General features: G+C 40.0%; 1 long non-coding RNA gene, 8 other non-coding genes and 1 pseudogene across 10 annotated transcripts in view; 3 read left to right on the top strand and 7 right to left on the bottom strand.

Annotated features, from left to right (window-relative positions):
- The first annotated feature begins 702 nt into the window (after nucleotides 1-702).
- LOC149103849 (uncharacterized) lies at nucleotides 703-3,024 on the top strand (annotated as a pseudogene).
- A 1,920-nt stretch (nucleotides 3,025-4,944) lies between these two features.
- The window catches only part of LOC149103774 (uncharacterized), a 248,417-nt gene continuing 229,016 nt past the window's right edge, over nucleotides 4,945-24,345 (top strand). Inside the window, exons 1-4 of one of the 2 annotated variants that reach the window (XR_016201829.1) lie at nucleotides 4,945-5,690; nucleotides 7,129-7,269; nucleotides 8,173-8,250; nucleotides 8,762-9,522. This is a non-coding gene — a long non-coding RNA (uncharacterized LOC149103774). Of the gene's footprint in view, nucleotides 5,691-7,128; nucleotides 7,270-8,172; nucleotides 8,251-8,761; nucleotides 9,523-24,345 lie in introns of those variants that run through there. The other variant, XR_016201830.1, reaches the window with a different exon arrangement.
- On the bottom strand, nucleotides 10,611-10,682 carry Trnad-guc (transfer RNA aspartic acid (anticodon GUC)). Its single transcript has one exon. It is a non-coding gene; the product is annotated as a tRNA-Asp (tRNA).
- Nucleotides 11,219-11,291, bottom strand: Trnav-aac (transfer RNA valine (anticodon AAC)). Its single transcript has one exon. It is a non-coding gene; the product is annotated as a tRNA-Val (tRNA).
- Trnat-agu (transfer RNA threonine (anticodon AGU)) lies at nucleotides 13,016-13,089 on the bottom strand. The gene has a single exon. It is a non-coding gene; the product is annotated as a tRNA-Thr (tRNA).
- On the bottom strand, nucleotides 14,067-14,139 carry Trnav-aac (transfer RNA valine (anticodon AAC)). The gene has a single exon. It is a non-coding gene; the product is annotated as a tRNA-Val (tRNA).
- Trnav-aac (transfer RNA valine (anticodon AAC)) lies at nucleotides 14,832-14,904 on the bottom strand. The gene has a single exon. It is a non-coding gene; the product is annotated as a tRNA-Val (tRNA).
- Trnav-aac (transfer RNA valine (anticodon AAC)) lies at nucleotides 17,111-17,183 on the bottom strand. The gene has a single exon. It is a non-coding gene; the product is annotated as a tRNA-Val (tRNA).
- Nucleotides 18,162-18,235, bottom strand: Trnat-agu (transfer RNA threonine (anticodon AGU)). The gene has a single exon. It is a non-coding gene; the product is annotated as a tRNA-Thr (tRNA).
- Nucleotides 19,152-19,223, top strand: Trnad-guc (transfer RNA aspartic acid (anticodon GUC)). Its single transcript has one exon. It is a non-coding gene; the product is annotated as a tRNA-Asp (tRNA).

Raw genomic sequence — 24,345 nt, 5'->3', positions numbered from 1 at the left:
CTGAATGAACGAATAAATGCATAAGAAAACAGAGATACTCTCGTCGGTAATAATGAGGTGAGCATCCCCGCCTATCATGCGGAAGAACGGGTTTTGATTCTCTGCAGGGGAGGAAGGGATACATCAGTATTTTAATCGGAAATATGTACTTTTTCTTCTCTTGCTTTTTTGACAGATTGATTGAGCGAATAAATGATTTTTTTTACAATAAGAAACAGAGATACTCTCAAAAACAGCAGATATTAAATATTGGGGGAAGAAAAATAGTCCTGAATTCAACGAATCAACTGGCAGATTCAAGGAGTTGGGTCTTGTTATCAATGCAAATCTGGCATGTTCCTCGGTAGCATAGTGGTGAGTATCCCCGCCTGTCATTCGGGAGACCGGGGTTCGATGTACTTTACATGTACTTTTTCATGTACTTTATATGTACTTTTTTATCTCTTACCTTCATCCTCTTCCTCTGCTATAACAACAATAATTCAACTGAAGAAGTTCAGGCATTTTTCTTGGACAATTATGTCCAAGAGGGAAAGGCGCGGTGAGGTTACCCTATATGAAAGTTCCTGTTTGATTTGATCTGTTAATCAGGATGAGAAAAATTTATATATTAATTGACTAACCGATCTCAAATATGATAATAAAAACAAATATAAAGACGCGGATAAATTATTTCTAAATATATTTTGCAACATTTCGCTATTACACTGGAGTATGTTTACTATGTATGGTTCGTGTTAACTGTAGAAGTATTTTAGACGTGAATCCCTAAGGGGCTAGTAGGCTATTTAAGAATTTGTAAGTTATGCAAGAGCCACTCGAAGGCATCTCTTTCAACTTTGCTTTTGCTGTTATGTCGCCGAATACTGAACGAGCGAGCGTTCCCGCTTCGATCGCGCAATCCTTCACTGAGGGAGATCTTTTTCATGAGACTGCTTCACGAACATTGTTTCCTCGTCTTTTGGACGTTAAGTTTGATCAGAAGTTCGCTGCATTCAAACGCGGTCTCGACGAGAAACAAGCTGCCACTCAGTCTCAACTGTAGAAGCTAAAAACGGTATCCAAGGCTTCGAGTTCTTTTAACTCTAAAGTACAATACGAGTTCAGCAACTCTCTGCTGGATGCAACAGACGGGACCAGCAAGACCATCTCAAAAGGAAACCTTTCAGCAGCCAAGTTATTTCGTTCCGCGGACAAGAACCCCGCTGTTTGGGCAGCAGTGCAAGTACGAATCGACGAACTCGCCGAAGATTCAGAGGAAGAGAAAAAGTTCTGATCAGCCGAAATACGAACGCTAGCTAAGATCCGGGAAAAAAAGCGGAAAAATGAGTCTAGCTGGCCAACTCTCCAGCTACCCGCTCTACATCCAGTGAAGCTCCATCCACTCATGGCCTGTCCACTGGCAACTATTTTTCTTCTAATCAGCCTTTTTGTTTTTTTCGCATGCAGTCCTTTCGTGGACGTCAGCCTCAACTAGCAGACAAGTGTTTCAGATGCGGCCAAAGAAGCCACTGAGCAAATCCATCTTCCTGCCCAAGCCGTTTTAGAGGAGCCGCTGCAGCCCCTCCAAGCAGTAAAAATACATACTTATGGCAAATACCAAGCTGCATTGAAGAGAATGGGATAAGATGAGTATATAATTTTTTCAATTTAATCAAATGATTGGGAGACCCGGTTGAACTTATTGATAATTTTGTTGAACCATGTGATTCAAGGTTTTTTGGAAGTCTTGAAAAGACAATTTACTCTAAGGGGCTGAAAAATTTCCTTAGCTGTTCATTCATCGTTCGCGTAAATTTTGGTTATGTCAATTGTGTCCATTACTTTTGACTTTGTCATGGCAACCGCAAACTTCGTATAGGTTTGGACAAAAATCAACTTTTTCGACATACTTCTGTATTACTTTTTCCAGCTTTGTTCATCATTTTGCTGAATTTCACTAAATTGTACATTTCATAAGCATTCTAGATTATTTTTTGACTTTTTAAGAAAATAGTATTATCCAAGATGGTGGGTCAAATGACGTCATGCGACGTCACAACCAAAAAATATGTCATTATTTTATAGAGCAAGCTCAGGGCTTCCTGTACCTTAATAGAACGAAAACCCAAGGAGAGGGTTTCATCCCCCTTGTGCCACAATGGGGGTGTTAGTCCGAGGGTTAACAATTGTACTAGCCCTGATGACTGAATGAATGAATAAAAGACTGATTATCAGGACAGAACGCATTATATTTAAGTTAAAGGCAACCTTATGGTTAATGTAGATTTTTTAAATCACATAGGTGCTTCTTGCTTTATTCGCGATACTATTTTTGATGGGTATTAGATTCTCCTTATTTACATTCCACCCTCAGCTCAGTTTTCTAATAATCACTCAGCCATCCAGTCCAGTATAGTGATTTGTCGAGCAGGCTATTTCTGATCTTCTGGCCACAGGTTCAGTGGTCGAGTGCGCGTGTGCTCCTGCTGTTGTTAACCCGTTGTCAGTTTCCATACAGTTAGAGTTCTGGAAGAATAATGTTTCTTATCTCAATTCCAGTGTTTTCCAGACGTTGCTCGCAGACTATCTTGTATTGTATGCTCGGATGTTAGCGCTATTGGATTGGCTGCTTTTATTGCCATTGGTAACATTGCCTGTATTCGCACAAAAACTGAGATTCTATGTAGACGAATACCAGATCGAGTACCACGTGGAGAGAACTCCACTGTGTTTGTTTTGCTTTGAAAAGTTTGCACATCTTCTTTCAGGGTGCTCTGTTAAGTGGTTTACTGACAACCAATCTCTACCTTTGATCGTCGATTCTGGTAGTATGAAACTGTGTTCGCTTCAACTCGCCGGTGATATATTTGATACCGCCAAAGAAAGTAATATCAAAATCGAGGCTGATTTGATACCTCGTTCATTTAACGAGAAAGCTGATTACTTATGCAAGATCGTCGATTGATGACTGGTCAGTTAAAGATAGCTATTTTCATGAAGTAACCTCTTATCGGGGTCCCTGTTCAATTGATTACTTTTCCAGTTTAAAAAAAAAAAAAAAAAATTCAAGTTTTTCCCAGTTTCTATTCGAAGATTCTCTAGCATTTAGTTGGGTAGGAGAAACCTGTTGGCTGGTGCCACCTGTTTCGTTAGTTGAAAATGTCATCCGCCACATATGTTTTTGTCAATAGAACTGGTTACTCTTTATTGGCCTTTCAGCTCCCTTTTGGCCTTTTTGGTGGAGCGTAGGTGGGGTTTCAGATCTTTTGTTATTGATTTTCTCTTCGTTGAGAACGGTAAAGATGTTTATCTCCATGGGGCAAATAACAGTTCCCTTTTGACTCGGAGAATTTTAGTTGCTTGTCGGTGCTGTACAGTCCAGTGTCCAGTAGAATCTGTCTATGGAGAAGTCATGCCGCGCGGTCACGATTACGCTGTTTTAGGCCGTTGGGCCATGTCACCTTTGTGCGGGACTGCCCGTTTATCATGTGTTGATCTTAGGTGATTGCACTGTTTTAGGCCATTGGGCCATGTCATCTTTGTGCGGGACTGCCCGTTTATCATGTGTTGATCTTAGGTGATTGCACTGTTTTAGGCCGTTGGACCATGTCATCTTTGTGCGGGACTGCCCGTTTATCATGTGTTGATCTTAGGTGATTACACTGTTTTAGGCCGTTGGACCATGTCATCTTTGTGCGGGACTGCCCGTTTATCATGTGTTGATCTTAGGTGATTGCACTGTTTTAGGCCGTTGGACCATGTCATCTTTGTGCGGGACTGCCCGTTTATCATGTGTTGATCTTAGGTGATTGCACTGTTTTAGGCCGTTGGACCATGTCATCTTTGTGCGGGACTGCCCGTTTATCATGTGTTGATCTTAGGTGATTGCACTGTTTTAGACCTTTGGGCCATGTCATTTTTGTGCGGGACTGCCCGTTTATCACGTGTTTATCTTAGGTGATTACACTGTTTTAGGCCGTTGAGCCATGCCATTTTTGTGCAGGACTGCCAGTATATAGTGTGCTGAATGCAAGATTTAGGCCTCTGGGCCTTCCTTATGTTCTGATCTGCGTGTTGTTGCATTTTTTTTTTCTAATTGTTCTCACATTTCTTTTGTTATCTTTCAAGTCTACAAAGTGGATGTGTGTTTACTTCAAAGGTTGCCCACTCGAGAGATCCAGACGACTTCGCAAGTCAGCGGAAGATCTTCCCTTGCGTGCCTGTGAAGCAAAGGCCCCTTCAACAACAGAGCGTTATTCAAGTGACTTTCAAACATTTAGAGAATGGTCTTCGCGCTTTGAGGAAGTCGCTTGTTTGCCGTCTGATGAGACGTCTTTTGCTCCCATTTGGAGTATTTTGCTACAGCAGAGTTCCCTCTACTCCACACTTGGTTCTGCCTGTTATGGCATAAATTGGGCACACCATCGGTATGGCTTTCCGACTTGTGATTTGACTTGTGATAGAAGTTTTCTCGAGGCGGCTAAAATTGAGCTTGCAAAACCTGTTTCCATAAAAAGGGGGGCGCTGTTACTCCCGAGATGATCTTGAGGATATATAATAGGTTTGCGGGCGCCAAGGCTAATCCTGCTAATCTTCGCTTAGCCGCAATTTGCGTGACTGCCTAGTGGGCTTTTCTCCGCGGCAACGAGTTAGCTAGCCTTCGTTGCTGTAACGTTAGTTTTTGCGATGCATTTGTCAAGATTTATATATGTAAGAGCAAAACAGATGTTTATTATAAGAAATGTTTAGTTTTAATTTTATGAATTTATTTTCTTCGGAGATGTAGCATATTTTGCTCTCAAAAAATTCGTATTAAAATAAAGTTTTAGACTAGGCATGCGTTTGCGGAACTAGGATATCTTATACACTTGTTTAACTGATCTACATAGCTTAAGAACATGGGCCGCTAAGGAGCAGGCATCAGCAATCTACACTTTTTATGTCACGGCAGATAGAAGACACGGCACGAAAAATTGGATTTACTCTAAATTTGATCCTGATCAAAGTCGAAGTCAAATATGATCATAGCTTTGATCCAAACTTTGACGCGCGTCAAATGTGTGTCAAAAATGTCATGGCTTTGCCGATACATTTGATCCATGACAAAGAGGAGGGCAAATGTGATCTTAACTTTGACTCCACCTTTGACCCACGTAAAAGGGGGAATCAAATATCTTATGGATTTGCCATACATTTGATCCCTGCCAAAGGCGAGGTCAAACATGTCAATAACTTTGACTACAGTTTTGACGCGCGTTAAAGGCGTTCAAAGACACCACGGCTTTGCATACCTTTGATCTCTTATGTCAAAGGCGTTCAAAGGCGGCATGGCTTTGTACAACTTTGATCCTACGTCATGTCATGTCAAAGGCGAGGTCAAATATGGCCATATCTTGCGACTCCGCTTTTAACGCCCTAATAACCTGCGTTTTCGTATTTTTTTTCTGTTTTAACGATAAAATGAAAGCTTGCTTTTTTGTCAATGTGTATTTTTTTAATAAAAAAGTTTTCACTTGACCTGGAGGTGGCACAAGGAAACAACTCGAAAACAGCGGGAAAACGCGGCTGCCAGCGGCTTCCCGCATTTTTCTGGCCAATCGGAATAAAGGTCAACGAAGTCGGCTGTGAGGAAAGCAGACGTTTTTCTTCATTTGGCTTCATTATGGCGGCTTTGGTGAAATTTTCGTTGTGTTTTGGACCAGGAAAAGGTAAGTCTCTGAATTTCGTTCATTTGTTTTCAATGTTCAGAGAATAACGGAGTTTAAAAAGTAAATTAAACGCAGCAATGGCTACACAAAGAGCTGTGAATTGCGTATATTTATGGCAAGACAGATCCTCGGCAGTGAAAACAATTTGGTCGATGATTAATTGCACTTGACTGAATCACAGTTGATCGGCAAAGCTCTTCGTTAAGAAAGACCAAACTTTATTTTCAATTCACATATACTTATTTACAAAAGTTGACAAAGATAATTTTTTTTTCTCACTCAGTCAAGTCTTGTGCATTAAATTGAAGTGTCTGTCATAGCATAGATTTTAGCATGATCAGTGCTTGAAATAAACGTAACTTAATAATTAAGCTTAAACTTAACTCTATTTACGTATAAATGGTTGTGCACAATGCCTCTGGTAATTTCTGAGCTTAAACAATTCCCTTGAAAGAAAGCTCATGTAAATATAAAGGAAATTTGCATTGAAGGAAAAACTCAGTCAGCCATGCATGACAATCCATCACGACCTGACTTAATTATCATATTCATTATACCATTAAAAGAGTTGTTGGCTCTGAAAATTTAATCTATGGATAAGTTTCTGCTTTTGTCTCTAGTTACCATTCTATTGAAAAAAAGCTCCGTTTGTTGCCACAGTTGAAATTATGATGATGTTTGTTCATTAATGTAGATAAATGACTTCACTGGGTTGAATTTAACAAATTGCATGTGGTTTAGTGTGGTCTGTACTCTTATCGACAATGATACGCACCATCACAGTGGTCAAAATGTTGTGGACTCACGAAGCGCAGCTGAGTGAGTCCACAACAAATTTTGACCACTGAGATAGCGAGATCAATAGCAATTGTAGTAAAAATATGTTTTGATATTTGTTGTATCAGGCTTATGGATCAGTCATTTGGAACTCCACTATCTCCTGCCCAACCACCCCACCCCGAACCTGTCAGCATTTGACATTTTGAACTGTCTCCAGGGCTAAGAATGGTGTCATACCAGGTGATCAAATGCACCTACCCTGTGACATTTGCAAAACTGAGTAATAGAAATGTAGATTGAGTGTCAACCGAGGTGTCAATGGAGTGTTGATTGAGTATCGATCGGGTATTGATAGAGAGTCGATTTAGAGGATCAATCAAGGGTATCAATCGACACTCGACCACGGATGCCTTTAGTACACATAATCCAGCTTATCCGTTAGTAGGTGAAATTGTTACAATGTTTGATAAAAAATCAAACTTGCCATTAGTTGCAAATTAAAAAGCTGACCCCATAATAATATTAATATGCGACCTCTCTGGACAATACCAGTAGTTTTAGAGTTTCATGTCTTGATCTTTTGAGCAGTAGACAATTAAATGCCAATAAATATGTGACTAGTGGAAATTTGCTTATGAATGTTGTTTTTATCCTTCAGCTAGCCACTCTAGAAGAACTGAAGAAATTAACAGAATAAATTCTGGGAGAGGATACAATATACAACTCTGTAGTTCATAGTCAACTCAGATGCAGTTAAATCATGCAATGCTCCAAAGTGTGCAAACATCAGAACATTTTGGTAAGTAAAAGGCTGGAATATTCATTTGTTATTTCTATATTTTGTAGCATAGACCATCTTATAATTTCTTCAGCCACAACTTTTAATATCTTTTTCCAGTAAAGAAAGGATATAAATAGATTTTGAAAACCTGGCTATAGCTTATTAATGTTATTTTAATTGATCATTTTTATTACAGTCTCTGTGAAAAAAAAAAAGTTGTTTCTTTTTGGTTCATTTAAGGGCAAGTAAGGAAATGTTGTCTTTCTTAAGGGACCAATACATCAACTGGCTCACCTGGATGAAAATTAAGTAATTAAAATGTTATTGAAAACATGCAAGGGGTGGGAATCTTTTTGGTAAATGAATCAAAGTTGCAGAATGTTGCAAACCAGTCTCAGGAAATGTTGGTTTTTGACTGGTAAAAGCTGAGTTTTGAATCTAAATTTTGAGTGGTTGTCTGCAATATCGACTGTTTTGGTTTGGCCATCAGGTTTCCAAACCAAATTTTTCCAAGCAAAATTAATAATATGATTAATTCATAACTATTGATGGGATCAGTAGAGAATTTAAGGCGTAGAGGATTTGATAATAACTTAGTAAAAGTAAATTGACAAAGACATTTATTTGCTTTTACTCAATTTACAATTTTGTTGGCAAATTTGACTGGATAATAGCCATTTCCCTCTATGAGATGCGGCTGCACTGGGAATCATAGTGGTTGTATTCATCATCTTGGACTGGATTTTTGTTTCAATGAATGAGCCATGCGATTCCATGCAGGCATGTCTCATGTTAAATCATTTAATTTCAGGAATTTTTTTCAGTGGAAAAAAGTGTACAAGTAGTTGCTAACTGTTTACTAATCAAATGTGCAATTATTTTGATATGTTTATATGCTCCTTTTCACATATGATCTACAAGGAAAATAAGGAAAAAGATTACACCACTGAACATGAAGAGATCTGTGGAAATTACACAGGAACAGCAATATTCCCAAAGGTGTGTGAATTCCTCATTTCTTGTCACAGTTTATGTCAGATTTGTTGATTTTTAGATTGCTATTCTGCAACCATAAAAGATCTTTGTCGTAAGAGGTCTGTAAGATGTCTTTAAGAGACAGGCAGACAGATGGACTGGTAAACTGGCTCTAGGCTTTTTGTTTATTTGTGCCAAGCTGTACACTTTTAAAATGACCCCAAGTCTTTGTTCTCTTATGAAATTCTAGCTGTAGGGGATAACCCTTGTTCAGCTGGTGAAATTAGCTTGTTAAACTGGCTCTTAATGACATACCTGTGTGACCAAATCTCTGAGTAGAGTGGAGAGAAATACAGAAAAAAGGCTACTATTGACAGAAGCACAAACTATTCGAAGGAGGAGTAATGATCTGATTGGTCACGTTTTATTAATGTGATATTAGCAAAACTACTATAGGCAAACTTTAAGGAATAGAATGCCAAGATTCACCCTTAATATTCATTTCCAACGTTTTTGTCTGTTTGCTTCTGTTTAGACAAATGCGGACAAGCAGTGGTCGACAGGATGGACTTATCCAGTGAAGATGCGTTGATTAATTTCGTCAACGCCTTAGACTTTTTCAAAATGTGTCTTCCCTAGAAATAATGGGGATTTAGTTGGCATTGACCCCCAACAAGGCAGTTTAACCACTTTGATGAGAAAGAAGTGGAAAACACTGTATTCCATTCCACTTATAATGCAAGAATGAGCAAGTGCAAGAAGCAGAAAAGGAGAACTGCCAAAACATAAGGAGTTCCATGCAACGGACTGTACGTGCCATCTGGAAAGGACGCTTATACACTAGTTGACTTTTGTGCGAAGTTTGCTATATCTTTCCCGAAATTTTGCGGTTGTCTTCCCTATTGTCTAGTCTGGTCTAGTAAATTTAAGGAACTGAGAATTTAGCCGTAGTACTTCAATGTTAGATAAATGCACTTTGTACCATGGAAGATTTGTTGACTGTTGTTTTCACGATAGACAGAACAATGTTTTCCTTATGATCAGTCTCATTACGTGTAGTTTGAAACCAAGCCTGTAACGTGGCTTTTTGAAACCTGAAGCCCAAAACATTTATGTAAGGTACTTGGAGGTATTTACTCTTGATAAAAACGGGGAAAAAATTGAAACTGAGATGAAGTTGAACATATTTATTTTCTTAAAATTAGGCGCAATGATCTTTCCGGGCCGCTTTTCCGTTAACATTTGTCAATAGTTTGGTACAAAATAACTTTATTAAAGCTGATATATTCTTCAAAACTTGTCAGACATAAATCAAGAGTACGGATCTAATAGCATCTTTCGTATGCGGAGCTACAAAGCTAGTGTAGCAAGCAGAAAAAAGCGTATAAGATGTGGATCGCGCGAAACGTGATCAATGGTCGCGCAGCGCGAAAGAGGAGCGCGAGCGAGAAGTTCGGGCGAGACGCGCGAGCGCGGAACGCGCAGAGTACCTTTGACAAACCTTTGGCCTGCGTCACAGGCATCTTCGACCACGTCTTTAGCAAACCTTTGACTCGAATCGCAGACAAATTTGATTACACTTTTGACCCGCCTTTGACAGTGCGCAAAGGCGTATCAAAGGATCACCTTTAACTCTAAAAACACAGGCGTTCAAAGGTGAGTAAAAACGGCCTTTCACGCCTTTGATTTGGTGGTAAAGGTTTATTCACAGATGATCTTTGATTCGCGTCACAGATCGTCAAAAGCGTGCAAAGGCGACCTTTACAAAACCTTTAACAACACATTTGACGCGCGGTAAAGGCGATTTTTCGTGCCGTGTGATCGAGCCAAGGACGGCTAGTCGCAGCTATATTACGATAGGTTAGAATCTTTACTTTCAGTGTCTAGAAGTTTGCACACTTAAATTCCTTTGTTCTCTTTCTTTATTTTCGAAAGCGGGCATCAATAAACGAGATGCCCGCCCCTGATGCTGTGTTTGTGTTTATTAAGATTAGTTACAAAATATTTTATAATCGTTTCAGGGTGATTAGAGTATAAATATATTTTGCAACGTTTCGCTATTACACTGGAGTATGTTTACTGTGTATGGTTCGTGTTAACTGTAGAAGTATTTTAGACGTGAATCCCTAAGGGGCTAGTAGGCTATTTAAGAATTTGTAAGTTATGCAAGAGCCACTCGAAGGCATCTATTTCAACTTTGCTTTTTAATTTTTCTGTTTATTGACTGCTGTATTTTCTTTATGATGATGTAACGCTCGCTGTATCCTGCATCAATAAACGAGATGCCCGCCCCTGATGCTGTGTTTGTGTTTATTAAGATTAGTTACAAAATATTTTATAATCGTTTCAGGGTGATTAGAGTATAATCAAAAATATATTCAATCCTCCCCGGCGGGGAATCGAACCCCGGTCTCCCGCGTGACAGGCGGGGATACTCACCACTATACTACCGAGGATTTGGGATGACAGCATTGGACAAGATGCCCTGTTCAATTTCGAACCACTGTTTCGAAAAAATTGGGGGTTTGCTGGTTTTGAAACAAACTCTGCTCCAAAGAGTTCATTATCTATGAAGGAAAAAAAAGAGGTAACACTACATATAAGATTGAAGCGAGAGAAAGAGTCATATAGCTTTAATCAGTGTGTTAATGGAGAGATGGGCTATGATCTTACTTCCTGCATTCCAGGCGAATTAGTACTTTGGCTCAGTCACCCATGCTCCCCAAGAAGGTATTACACAGTGTGTGACGAATAGTCTTGTCGAAGGTAGAGGTAAACTGCCATAAAAAGGAGCCTGCAGAAAAGGGGTGATGGGTTCTCAATTAGTTATCGGAAAAGGTGTGAGAAAAGTCTTGCAACCAGAAACGTCTATTAGAGGGCTAGTCGAATACAGAATACAGAAACGTACCATGACCAGGAAAAATGGAACATCATGGTTGTAAGAAAAAAGAGAAGTAAGTGAAATAAAGAGAAAAAAAATATATAACAAGCCTGTTTCCGGCCGGGCTTGAACCGGCGACCTTCCGCGTGTTAGGCGGACGTGACAACCACTACACTACGGAAACCACTGAAATTTATAGTTCTCATTTTGGCAACGTTCGGACGTAATTAAAATTTTTACTGACAAGCTGACTGACTGACTGACTGATTGACCGAATAATGAAGGAATGAACGAACCAACGAACCAAGGAACCAACGAACCAACGAATGAATGAATGAATGAATGAATGAATGAATGAATGAATGAATGAATAAATGAATGAGTGAATAAATGGCTGATCGACTGATTTCATTTTTTTTATAAGGGCCTATAAGGAGGGAAATCAGTAGCAATAGGGATACACTCGAAAACAACCGACTTTATGTGAGGAATACAAATGCACTGCATCAACAAATCACCTGCAGTTATAGGCATTGAATTCTTTTCTTTTCATGATATTATGTCTTATCCTCGGTAGTATAGTGATGATATCCCTGCCTGTCACTCAGGAGACCGGGGTTCGATTCCCCGCCGGGGTGGACTGGATATATTTTTGAGCGGAAATCGTGCTACCGTGGATTGTCCATGATCTGTTGGTCCTATTTTTGTATTTTTAGAAAGATTTTGTCTAGTTGCCTGTTTGTCTGTTTCATTACCGTAAATCCTCTAATTAGCGCCATGGGCACTTAAGAGAAGACGGCGGCGACTATTTGAGGGAGCCGCTTAATCGAAGGGGAGGAGGGGGGGGGGGGGAGGGGTGCTTATTTAATTTTTCCCAAATCGTGGTCAGATATGATCGTTTTTCTTTGTAATATGTGTGTGTGTCAGTCCCTCAGAAGTCTCAGAAGGATCCTGTCTCTTTGAAGAACTACGTAATATAGCACCTTTGGCAGATCTAGGCCTGCTGTACAATGTTGGCTGGGCTTTACACAGTGAACCAGTAGATCTTCGATCATTACTATCCGTTACGACGGTCAATTCGCAGTGCTTGAATTAGTCGATAATCACTTGCTTCTGATTGAACACGACCAAAACTATATATCCTCTGTTCTATCAATACTCTTCCATAAAACAAAGGGAGGGCAGGGCGGGGTGGGGGGAGGCGCTTATTTTAAATTTTGGCTGATTGAAGGTCGAGCTAATTATTCGAAGGGGGCGCTTATTTGAGGGGAGGCGCTAATTCGTTGATTGACGGTATTTAAATTTTGGGTAATATGCCTCTGAACGTTTCTCTGATAGTCCTCTGACGGCATCACCGGTAGAAAATACTACCTGGAATAACATAAGCAGGTCGGGAAAAGCGGGACAATTATAAATAACTAAAGAAAAGCTGGGAAAAAAAGAACAAAAAAAAAAAAAAAAAAAAAAAGAAAAGAAAAGAAGAGAACGAGAAACCTTTTTCTAGTTTAGCAGGAGCGGAGTTTCATCCTCGTAGTTTTAGTACTCTTAGATCTACGGATGGACCGTGGCAGTGTGAATGCGCCGCCGGCCGGAATACGGAGATTTGGTGGAACGTTGTTAGAATCCCCCTTTCATGGGCATTTTTTAGTATTACAGTTCGAACGAAAACGAAAGTTGAGAAGTATTTACTAATAGTAATGGCCAATTCCTTCTGACACATCCTTGGAGGGAGTATTCATCATCTTAGACTGGATATTTGTTTTGATGAATACAATTACCATGATTCCCTTTAGTTGTGTTTTATAAAGGAATTGGTCATTATGAACCTCTCACATTGAAAATGTGAAAAATGTTGGAAAAATTGGCAACTAAAACAAGATATCAGGGTTGAAAAGAAGGATTAAATCAAGGCACCGATGGGATTTGAACCCATGACCTCCTGTTTACTAGACAGGCGCTCTAACCAACTGAGCTACGGCGCCCTCCTTCTTTTTTTAGACAATGATATCGTGTTTACACCTAAGTATTATAGGAGGATGTGAGATAATTCTTCAAACAGCCCCTCCCAGACTTAACCTCTCCATGTGAGAATTTATTGATTCGAGAAAGGCTCTCAGGCACAACCCCTAGAAGTTAAATTAATGAAGCCGACCCAGGTATTATCCGTCATGAATTAACTACAACGATTGACTATAATTTCTAAAATATCCAAAAATAATTATTTTTTAATATATACATCCTTCTTTAATAAGAAACGTTTCTCGTTTTAAGACTTTTCTCGACCATCCTTTTTCGATTATTTAAACAACCCATCGCTTTATGTGGATTTTTATGGCATTTTAGCCCCCCTTTGTTTTAGGACAAGAAATCATGTGGCATTACAGACAGGCTAAGAAATGCAATGTCAATAAAATAGTCATGTCTCAATGACTTTTACTATAGAACCATTCTCTATAATCAGTTGTTCGAGGTGGACGCACGCGCAAAATGCCTTTCACGCATTTTCCGCACCAATGAAAAGACCCTTTAATTCTCTGCGGAGGAAAGAGCTCATATCGCACACTAGCCACTGAACAAACGATAAGTGTAACTAATCATCATCAGAGACCGTTTCCAGGTTAGTGGGGGCACTGAGGAAACGTCGAAACGGTGGGTAGAAAATCGGTAAACAAAAGGTGGAGAGAAAGCGAGGAGCTGCCCCAGATCTGAGGACTAAGAGAATGACTCAGTTCAAAACAGCTCTCTGTGATCATAAACGCTGGATTCTTCTTGGGCATAAAATCGCTTTGCATAATCATGCCCAATCGGCGGGTAGCGCGTTCACAGTACATCTTGTGTGTTCTAATAAGAAGCCTATGCTTAGCTAGCTATTCATCATAGTCGTCCTCGTTTAACAAGATTTACTCAGAAAGTTCAAAAAGGGAAAGAAAGAGAGACTGAAACTAAGAAAAATAAAGTATGTTTCCGGCCGGGCTCGAACCGGCGACCTTCCGCGTGTTAGGCGGACGTGATAACCACTAGACTACGGAAACCACATGAAAAGATTTACTGTTATCTTAGAATGTTTCCGACATACAGATTGACAGACAGACCGACCGACCGAGCGACCGACCGACCGAGCGACCGACCGACCGACCGACCGACCGACCGACCGACCGACAAACCGACAGGCCGAGAGAACGACAGATCGACAAACTGACAGACTGATTGAACGAATAAATAATTTTTTTTACAATAGGAAACAGAGATACTCTCAAAAACCGTCGCAGCAGATATTAAATATTGGGGGAAGAAAAATAGTCCTGAATTCAACGAAGCAACTGCCAGATTCAAGGAGTTGAGTCTAGTTATTAATGCAAATCTGGCATGTTCCTCAGTAGTATAGTGGTGAGTTTCCCCGCTTGTCACGCGGGAGACCGGAGTTCGATGTACTTTATATGTACTTTTTCATCTCTTACCTTTTTTGTTTGTTTGTTTCGGGTAAAATGCCTCAGAACGCTCTCTCAGGATTTCTATATGTATAAGATTCAGACGGCATCACATTGGTAGAAAATAAATTACCTGGAATAAAGCAAGATGCCATAAACAGTTCAAGTGACAAAGAAAGACAACAACAACAACAACAACAACAACAGCAAAAATAACAACAGGACAGTTATAAAAAAACTAAAGATGCGAAAGAAAAGCGAAAGAAAGAGAGACTGAAACTAAAAGAAATAAAGTATGTTTCCGGCCGGGCTCGAGCCGGCGACCTTCCGCGTGTTAGGCGGACGTGATAACCACTACACTACGGAAACCACATAAAATGTATTGTCGTTAATTTAGAATGTATTTCGACATACAGATTGACAGACAGACCGACCTGTCTGACAGACGAACAGAACGACAGACCGACCGACCGACCGACCGACAAACTGACAGACTGATTGAATGAATAAATGATTTTTTTTACAATAAGAAACAGAGATACTCCCAAAAACAGCAGATATTAAATATTGGGGGAAGAAAGATAGTCCTGAATTCAACGAATCAACTGCCAGATTCAAGGAGTTGGGTCTAGTTATTAATGCAAATCTGGCATGTTCCTCTGGAGACCGGGGTTCGATTCCTCGCCGGTGAGGATGGAAATATATTTTGATCTGATATATGTACTTTTTCTTCTCTTACCTTTTTTGTTAGTTTGTTTGTTTCGGGTAAAATGCCTCAGAACACTCTTCTGATTTCTATATGTTTAAGAGTCAGACGGCATCACATTGTTAGAAAATAAATTACCTGGAATAAAGCAAGATGCCATAAACAGTTCAAGTGAGAAAAAAGCAACAACAACAGCAACAATAACAACAAAAACAACAACAACAACAGCAAGAACAATAACATGACAATTATGAAAAACTAGAGGTGAAAGAAAGACGGAAAGGATAAAAGAAGGACATAGCTTTCTCCAGCTGGGCTTGAAAAACCCTTCATCCTCGTTGTTTTACAACTAAAATTTGTCTTGACACTACCTATGAAGCAATACACAACTGTGTAGATACAGAGGCCTGAACGTCAACAGGGTCCTCATGGGAGATTATTGCAATGACGTATGGCTCAAGCAGTAGTTTATAGAATTTGCTTAACAAAATGATTGATAAACGCCTTGAAATAGGAAAGGTTTAATTTACATTAATACTATATTAGTGCTACTACTACTACTACTACTACTACTACTACTACTACTACTACTACTACTACTACTACTACTACAATCGTAAACAATTTAAATGAAAAATTAAAACCACCCCTTCCCATTTCAATGATGGAAAAAATGGAGTCCATCATTAAAACTAGCCTCAACGCTGACTAATGAGGTATAGTTCAAGCTCTGGTTTCAAGAAATGGTTAAGAACTCAGTGATTGATATAGCGCCTAGAAATGAGAAACGTTGAATTTACATTGATTTCGGAAAAAAGATTATAAACAAAACAGTGCGTCCCCGGGTGGGCTTGAACCACCAACCTTTCGGTTAACAGCCGAACGCACTAACCAGTTCAACCGTAGAACATCGGCAGGGGTCCATGATTTCAGATCCTCATGAATCTCGTCATGCATGAACACGAACACATTTACGAGAGCACTGTGAATTTAGTTAGGGAAAGAGCCATTGAATTATTTCTTCCTCTCCTATAACAACAATAATTCAGCTGAAGAAGTTCAGGCATAGCCATTTTTATGGACAATTATGTCCAAGAGGGAAAGGCGCAGTGAGGTTAACTCTATGTGAAAGTGCTTTTTTGATTTGATCTGTTAATCCGGATGAGAAAAATTTATATATCAATTGACCAACCGATCTCAAATATGATAATAAAAACAAATATAAAGACGCGGATAAATTATTTCTAATCAAAAATATATTCAATCCTCCCTGGCGGGGAATCGAACCCCGGTCTCCCGCGTGACAGGCGGGGATACTCACCACTATACTACCGAGGATTTGGGATGACAGCATTGGACAAGATGCCCTGTTCAATTTCGAACCACTGTTTCGAAAAAATTGGGGGTTTGCTGGTTTTGAAACAAACTCTACTCTAAAGGGTTCATTATCTATGAAGGAAAAAAGAGGTAACATTACATAAAAGATTGGAGCGAGAGAAAGAGTCATGTAGCTGTAATCAGTGTGTTAATGGAGAAATGGGCTATGGTCTTGCTTCCTGTATTCCAGGCGAATGAGTATTTTTACTCAGTCACCCATGCTCCCCAAGAAGTTATTGCACACACCGTGAAGAATAGTTTTGTCGAAGGTAGAGGTAAATTGCAATAAAAAGGAGCCTGCATGAAACGGGTGATGGGTTCTCAATTAGTTATCGGAAAAGGAGTTAATTCAGGGCTAGTCGTCTTCAATTTGGTAGACAATGCATTCGTTGAATCCAGAAGCGTATCATGGCCAGGAAAAATGGAACATCGTGGTTGTAAGAAAATAGAGAAGTTAGTGAAATAAAGAGAAAAAAAAAAATATAACAAGCCTGTTTCCGGCCGGGCTTAAACCGGCGACCTTCCGCGTGTTAGGCGGACGTGATAACCACTACACTACGGAAACCACTGACACACATCGTTTTCATTTTGGAAGCATTCGAGGCTCATTCGGATCCTGCCTCTCTTCAAGAACTACGTGATATAACACCTTTGGCCGATCTATAGACCTGCTGCACAAGGTGTGTTGAGCTTTAAGGAATGAATCAGTAGATCTTCATTACTATCCGTTACGACAATCCGTCAATTCGCAGTGATTGAATGAGTTGATAATCACTTGCTTGTGATTGGGTAGGGCAAAAACTATACATTCTCTGTTGTCTCAATAGTCTTCCAAAACCCAGAGGGAGGGGAGGCGGGTGCTTATTTTCAATTTTGGCCGATAGAAGGGGAGTGAATTATTCGAAGGGGGCGCGTATTTGAGGGAGGCACTAATTGGTGGATTTACGGTATTTAAATTTTGGGCAATATGCCTGTGAACGTTTTTCTGATAGCCGTCAGACGATATCACCGGCAGAAAATACTACTTGGAAAACGGGAAGATAACATAAGCAGGTCATCAAAAGCGGGACAATTATAACGAACTAAAGAATAAGAAAAAAAAAATGAAAAAGGAAAGGAAAAAAAGAGAAGAGAACGACAAACCATTTTCTAGTTTGGCAGGAGCAGAGTATCATCCTCGTACTCTTGAAGCTACGGATGGGCCATGGCAGTGTGAATGCGCAGCCGGAATGCAGAGATTTGGCGGAACGTCGTTAGAATGCCCCCTTTAATCGGCATTTTTGTACTGTTACAGTTCAAACAAAAACGAAATTTGTGAAGTACTAATTCCTTCTCAGACGTGCTTGCAGGGAATCATGGTAGTTGTATTCATCATCTCGGACTGGATATTTGTTTTAATGGATACAACTACCATGATCCCTTGAACTCTTGTCTCAGAAAAAAGAATGGGCCATTATAAACCTCTCACATTAAGAGCATGAAAAATGTTGGTAAAATTGGCAACTATCACAAGATGTCAGGGTTGAAAAGAAGGATTAAATCAAGGCACCGAGGGGATTTGAACCCATGACCTCCTGTTTACTAGACAGGCGCTCTAACCAACTGAACTACGGCGCCCTCCTCGAGTAAACAGAACAATATACTAAGGCAATAATAATGTGTTATACCTTAGTATAATAGGAGATTACAAGATAATTTTTCAAATAGCACCTCCCAGAGTTAATAATTCGTATACACTTCTCCATGTGAGTATTTTATTTATTCGAGAAAAGCTCGTAGGACACTTCTAATAACAGGACCTCTTGCACCTAATTTGATTCAGGAAAAGCGGTTGTTTATTGCATCAAAACCGCTAGGAACCAAACTAATGAAGCCGATCCAGGTATTATCCGTTATGAATTAAACTACAAGGATTGACTACAATGTCCAAAATATCCAAAAATAATTTTTTAAAAAATATATATATATCCTTTTTTTATCAGAAAAGTTTCTCGTTTTGAGACGAGAAACTTTAAATTTTATTTAAATAAGGGCATCTAATTAGCTTGCTATATTTTTGCCCTTTTCCATTTCTCCTCTTACTTGTCTACTTTATATTTATCTTTGTAATTTTAGAATGGAATAAATAAATAAAATGAAATGAAATGAAATGACTTTTCTCGACCCTCCTTTTGCGATAGTTTAAACAGCCCATCACCTGTCTTACGCAAGTTAGTTTTATGGCACTTTAGCCTTTACCTTCTACAAAACGTTTCGTCGCGGACTGTGTAATAACTTCTTGGGTAGGATGGGTCACTCAGTGAAAATATTGATTGGCCTGGGATACAAAAAGTAAGGTCATAACCCATTTCTGCGTTAACACACTAATACAATTAAAGCTCCATGACTCTTTCTCTCGCTCCCATCCTTTATGTACTGTAACTTTTCTCTTAATAAGAAAGGAACTCTTAAGAACAAAGTTAGTTTCAAACCAGCAAACCTCCATTTATTCTGGGTTTAAACAGGCATCTTGTTCACAATGTTTTACGCCAAATCCTCGGTAGTATAGTGGTGAGTATCCCCGCCTGTCACGCGGGAGACCGGGGTTCGATTCCCCGCCGGGGAGGATTAAATATATTATGGACTTGAAATAGTTTCTCGGCTTTTTTGTTTTTAGATTTTTGAAGTCGGTTCCTCAATTTTTGTTAAAAATAAATAGAAGCAATACCGTTATACTGATTGAAATACATTAAAACAATAACAACGAAAAACAAATCAAATCAAAAACAAACTTCTTCAGTTAAATTGTTGTTTTTATAGCAGAGGAGGATAATTCACTGATTCTTTTACGAATTCCCATCGATCTCATAGAGGTCTCCGTGGCGCAATCGGTTAGCGCGTTCGGCTGTTAACCGAAAGGTTGGTGGTTCAAGCCCACCAGGGGACGATTCCTGTCATGTTTTTTTTTTTCCTAATAGAATACAACGATGCAGTTGTCTTCGTTCCGTTTATCTGAAAAGCTGATCCTTACGCACGGCCGTACGTAAATATAACAAATTGAAGTCAATTTGATTATTACAGTAACAAATTGCCAAATTGTCCCGCCTTCGCTCGTTGACGCACCGCATAAATTGTAAATTCATGTGTCTGTCCGCTTATTGAGAATGTCAAAAGAGATTTTAACCATGATGTCTCAATAGGAATTAGATGGAGGCGCACACACTATGTTATAATGAATGTTTCCCGTTTCAAGACTTACCATCAATCTTTCTCTTAACCATTTCTATAAAACAATAAATCTGCACCGCATTCTCCTGTTTTCTACCTATTCCTAGCTTAAGCGAAACTAACGCCCGCAAAATGAGCTTTATTCCTCTCTTCTCCACTCTCACCATACACATAATGTAATAAAAAGAAAGTTATAGCATGACGACGTTTGCAATAATACGGTGCACCGTTTTTAAGAACAGAGAAAGTAAACTATTCTTAGCTTTATTCCATCTGTAGAGGAAGCAAAGTGACCGCGCCGGCTGAATTTTAAACGTTTATAACCTCTTTGATTACGTGTAAGTTAAAGCAGCCATGGAATGGAAACAAGTTGGTGTCAAACGGTACTGTACTTGAAGTTTGATGTTTCTCTAACAACTGCATTTTGACAGGCATATTTTTTTCCAAATTGAGTCTGGAAATGAATATATGTTTTTTGGTTTGGGTGGTTCGCTTTCCCAATACACTTCGTGTGATATTCTCTAGAGAATTGTTCTTAATTTATCCAACTATTAATTTTTATATCTATATATATACGTTACTATTTAAAACTTCAAAAGTAAGAATTCTCAAGAGTGTCATTACGTGTTCTGAAACTGGACTACAAACCGTCAAAGCTAAAACAGGTCTTTTCCCTTGTCCTTATTCATGTTTTTCTTAAACTTGGTTAATTAGTTTTAAGTCGTTTTTGGAAGCTTTCTGACGTTTTTAAAATATGAAAATAGTCAAGACAGTGCAGCTAAGTTTGAGTCCGGTTAGCTGCACTCGGACCAAACCGGGTTTATAAAAGGGCGCTATATTGGGTGTTACGTATATGGTTTGTCTTACCATATTTGGAGTAAACATGTGCGTTCTAGTTCTATGTAGCTTACATGTAGTACGCATTAAACGAGTTGAGTTGCATTACAAATGGCGTCTTGTCGTGCCATCCGTAACATGGTGTCAGAAGTGTTTTGTTGATCTTATGGCGAGCTGCAGCGCTCAAGATTACGTCTTCTGGTTGATATTCAGTCAAAGCAGTTACTGAAGCGAAACGAAGCGACAATTCCTTGATTTACGGTACGTACAGCGAATTTCAACATCGACCACGTGCGTTGAAACCCAGCGAAACGATGTCAGACACCGAACAAGATCCTCCACCACCAGCTCCACCGCAAGCTCCACAGCCTACTCCGCCGCCTCAAGTCCTCAGTTTTCCTTCAAATTTTCCAGTACCAAGCGCTATGGTTTGTCGTGGAGATATCACGAGCAACTGGGAATTTTTTAAGCAACAATGGCAAGATTATGAGGTAGCAACGGGTTTGGATCAGAAGAGTCAATCGATCCGATTAGCAACCTTCCGTTCTGTTATGGGAAAGGAGTGTCTGCAAATTTTCCTGAATCTGAATTTTGGCACCGAAGTACTGACGATAACTTCAGCATTGAAGGCGCTGGAAAACTATTTCCTACCAAAGAGAAATGTTGTCTATGAGAGGTATGTCTTTAACTCTTGCATTCAAGTACCCGAAGAAACTGTTGATTGCTATGTCAATAGATTAAGAAAACTCGCAGCATCGTGTCAGTTTGGAGCACTTGCAGAAGAAATGATACGTGACAGGCTAGTTATTGGAATACAAGATAAGGGTACAAAAGCTAGATTGCTCAGAGAGAAAGATTTGTCTTTGGATAAAGCTCTTGACATGTGTAAATCAAGTGAAATAACGAATAAGCAGCTAAAGTCGATTCAAAAGGATGAGAAACAAAACAATGAGGAACTGAACTTAGTTCATGTGAAGCGTAAACCGATGCAAGGCAAGAAACCACCAAATCCAAAGAAACCTGACAAAAAATGGAAATGTAAATATTGTGGCCAACAAAAGAAGCATGCCAAGCAGACAGAATGTCCAGCTTATGGTCAACAATGTCGCAATTGTAAAAGAATGAACCACTTCGCCAAAGTGTGTCAGGCAGGCAAAGAGAAGGTTCATGTCGCTGAAGTGGCAGAAGGTTACGAGTCTGAGGAATCATTATTGAAGATAGAAGAAATTACTGCAATTAATGGTAGTGGTAAACAGTTGACATCCAGTATTACCTTTGTGATAGAAGAGCAGTACAAAGAGCAACTAGTATGTCAGTTGGACACTGGTGCAACTTGTAATGTGATCAGTCACAGAAATTTAGTTCAGCTGTTGCAGAATGGTGATCCCCCCTTGTCTAAGTCCAATGCCCAGCTAAAGCTATTTGATGGTAGCTTGATGAAGCCTGTAGGTGAGACCACACTCACAGCAGAGAGAAGGGGCAAGCGTCTGGACCTGAGATTCCAAGTTGTTGAGAGTTCTAACAAACCCCTCTTATCGGCTGAGGCTTGTGAGCAGTTGGGACTTCTCAAAGTGGATATAGATCCTGAAGAGTCCATTCATGTCCTGAAAAGCAGTAGTAACCTGACCAGAGATCAGATTCTTGTTCAGTACAAAGATGTTTTTGAAGGGCTAGGCCATATTGGTGATACAACCATTATCACAGACCCCAGCGTAAAACCTGTGCAGCATTCTCCGCGCCGAGTGCCAGTTCCCCTGCGTGATAAGGTCAAGGCCAAACTTGATGATCTGGAAAGGAAAGGAATCGTGGAGAAAGTCACAGTACCGACCGACTGGATTAGCAGTATGGTGGTTGTCGCAACACCAAATAAGATTAGGATTTGTTTGGATCCTAAAGATCTTAACAAGGCAGTCATCCGTCCAAAGTACCAAATGCCTACTCTAGATGAGTTGTTGCCCAAGTTTAGCAATGCCAAAGTGTTTAGTACCTTAGATGCTAAAGATGGGTTTTACCAGGTTGGATTAGATGAGAGCAGCAGTCTCAAGACAACATTCTGGACTCCCTTTGGGCGTTACAAGTATTTGAGGCTACCCTTTGGTATCAACCTGGCTCCAGAAGAGTTCGAATGCAAATTGCATGAGAAGCTTGATAGTCTTCCCGGTGTAGAAGTGATAAGAGATGACATATTGGTCATGGGCTATGGAGAGAATGATGAAGAAGCAAATCGAAATCATGATGAGAACTTGATTCGTCTGCTAGAGCAAGCTCGAAAAGCCAATCTGCGTCTAAACAGCAGCAAGTTGAACCTCAAGAAGTCTGAAGTCAGATTCATGGGACACTTGATCACCAAAGATGGGTTACAGCCAGATCCTGAGAAAGTGAAGGCAGTTCAGGAAATGCCGAGGCCTACATCCAAGAAGGAACTCCTGAGTCTCTTAGGATTCGTTAATTACTTGGCAAAGTTTCTCCCTAGGTTATCAGAGGTCGCCCAGCCACTGAGAGAGATGACAGCAAAGGATGCAAAGTTCATCTGGTCCCAGCATCATGAGACAGCATTCCAGGAAGTGCGAGAGCTTGTAGTCAAACACCCTGTGCTCAAGTATTATGACCTTCAAGAAGAAGTCACAGTGCAATGTGATGCGAGTGAATACGGGTTAGGAGCAGCTTTATTACAAAACGGCCAGCCAGTTGCTTTTGCTTCACGGTCCCTATCACAGACTGAGAGGCAATACGCTCAAATTGAGAAGGAGTGTTTAGCGATTGTCTTCTCCTGCGAAAGGTTCAGTCAATACCTCGCCGGTCGTAAAAAGATAACGGTTGAGTCAGATCACAAACCCTTACAGTCCATTTTCCCGAAGTCAATCCTCTCTGCTCCATGTCGACTACAAAGAATGATGTTGAGGCTACAGCGCTTTAACCTAGAGGTTAAGTACAAGCCAGGTGCACAGATGTATGTTGCCGATCACTTGTCTCGAGCCTCGCTTGCTGTCAAGACGGAGTTGACAGACAACTTTCAAGTTTTCGCTCTTGAACTTGAAACACTTACTCCCTTTGATTCCATCAAAGTGGCTCCAGAAAGGTTAACTCAGCTGCAGAAGTGCACAGCACAAGACCTCGTCTTAGAGAGCCTGAAGACCACTGTTCTAACATGATGGTCTGAGAGAAGAGAGCAATGCCCAGTACAAGTTCGTGACTACTGGAACTACAGAGAAGAGATTTCACTCCACAATGGTATTCTATTTAAGAGTCAGAGAGTGATTGTCCCCAAAGCCATGAGGCCAGAGATGCTCTCAAGAATTCATTCAAGCCATCAAGGAGTCGCATCATGCCTAAGAAAGGCCAAAGACATCGTGTTCTGGCCTGGAATGAATTCAGAAGTCAAAGCCCTGGTTGAGAGATGTGCTGTCTGTGCCGAGTTTCAGGCTAGGAATGCTAGTCAGCCAATGCAGTCTCATCAACTTCCAGACAGACCTTGGAGTAAAGTGGCTACAGATTTGTTCACTGTTAGTGGAAAGAATTACCTCACAGTCGTTGACTATTACTCAGATTTTGTAGAAGTTAGTGAACTTGAAGATACCACCTCACGTGCAGTTATACAAGTACTCAAAGAACAATTCAGTAGACATGGAATCCCGGACACTGTTGTCTCAGACAACGGATCACAGTACAGCAGTCAAGAATTT

Source organism: Orbicella faveolata, unplaced genomic scaffold (assembly GCF_042242905.1).
Source record: "Orbicella faveolata isolate gen_17 unplaced genomic scaffold, um_ofav_v1 contig_35, whole genome shotgun sequence".
In the NCBI taxonomy this organism is placed as follows: domain Eukaryota; kingdom Metazoa; phylum Cnidaria; class Anthozoa; order Scleractinia; family Merulinidae; genus Orbicella; species Orbicella faveolata.
This window is presented reverse-complemented; position numbering and strand designations above follow the sequence as displayed.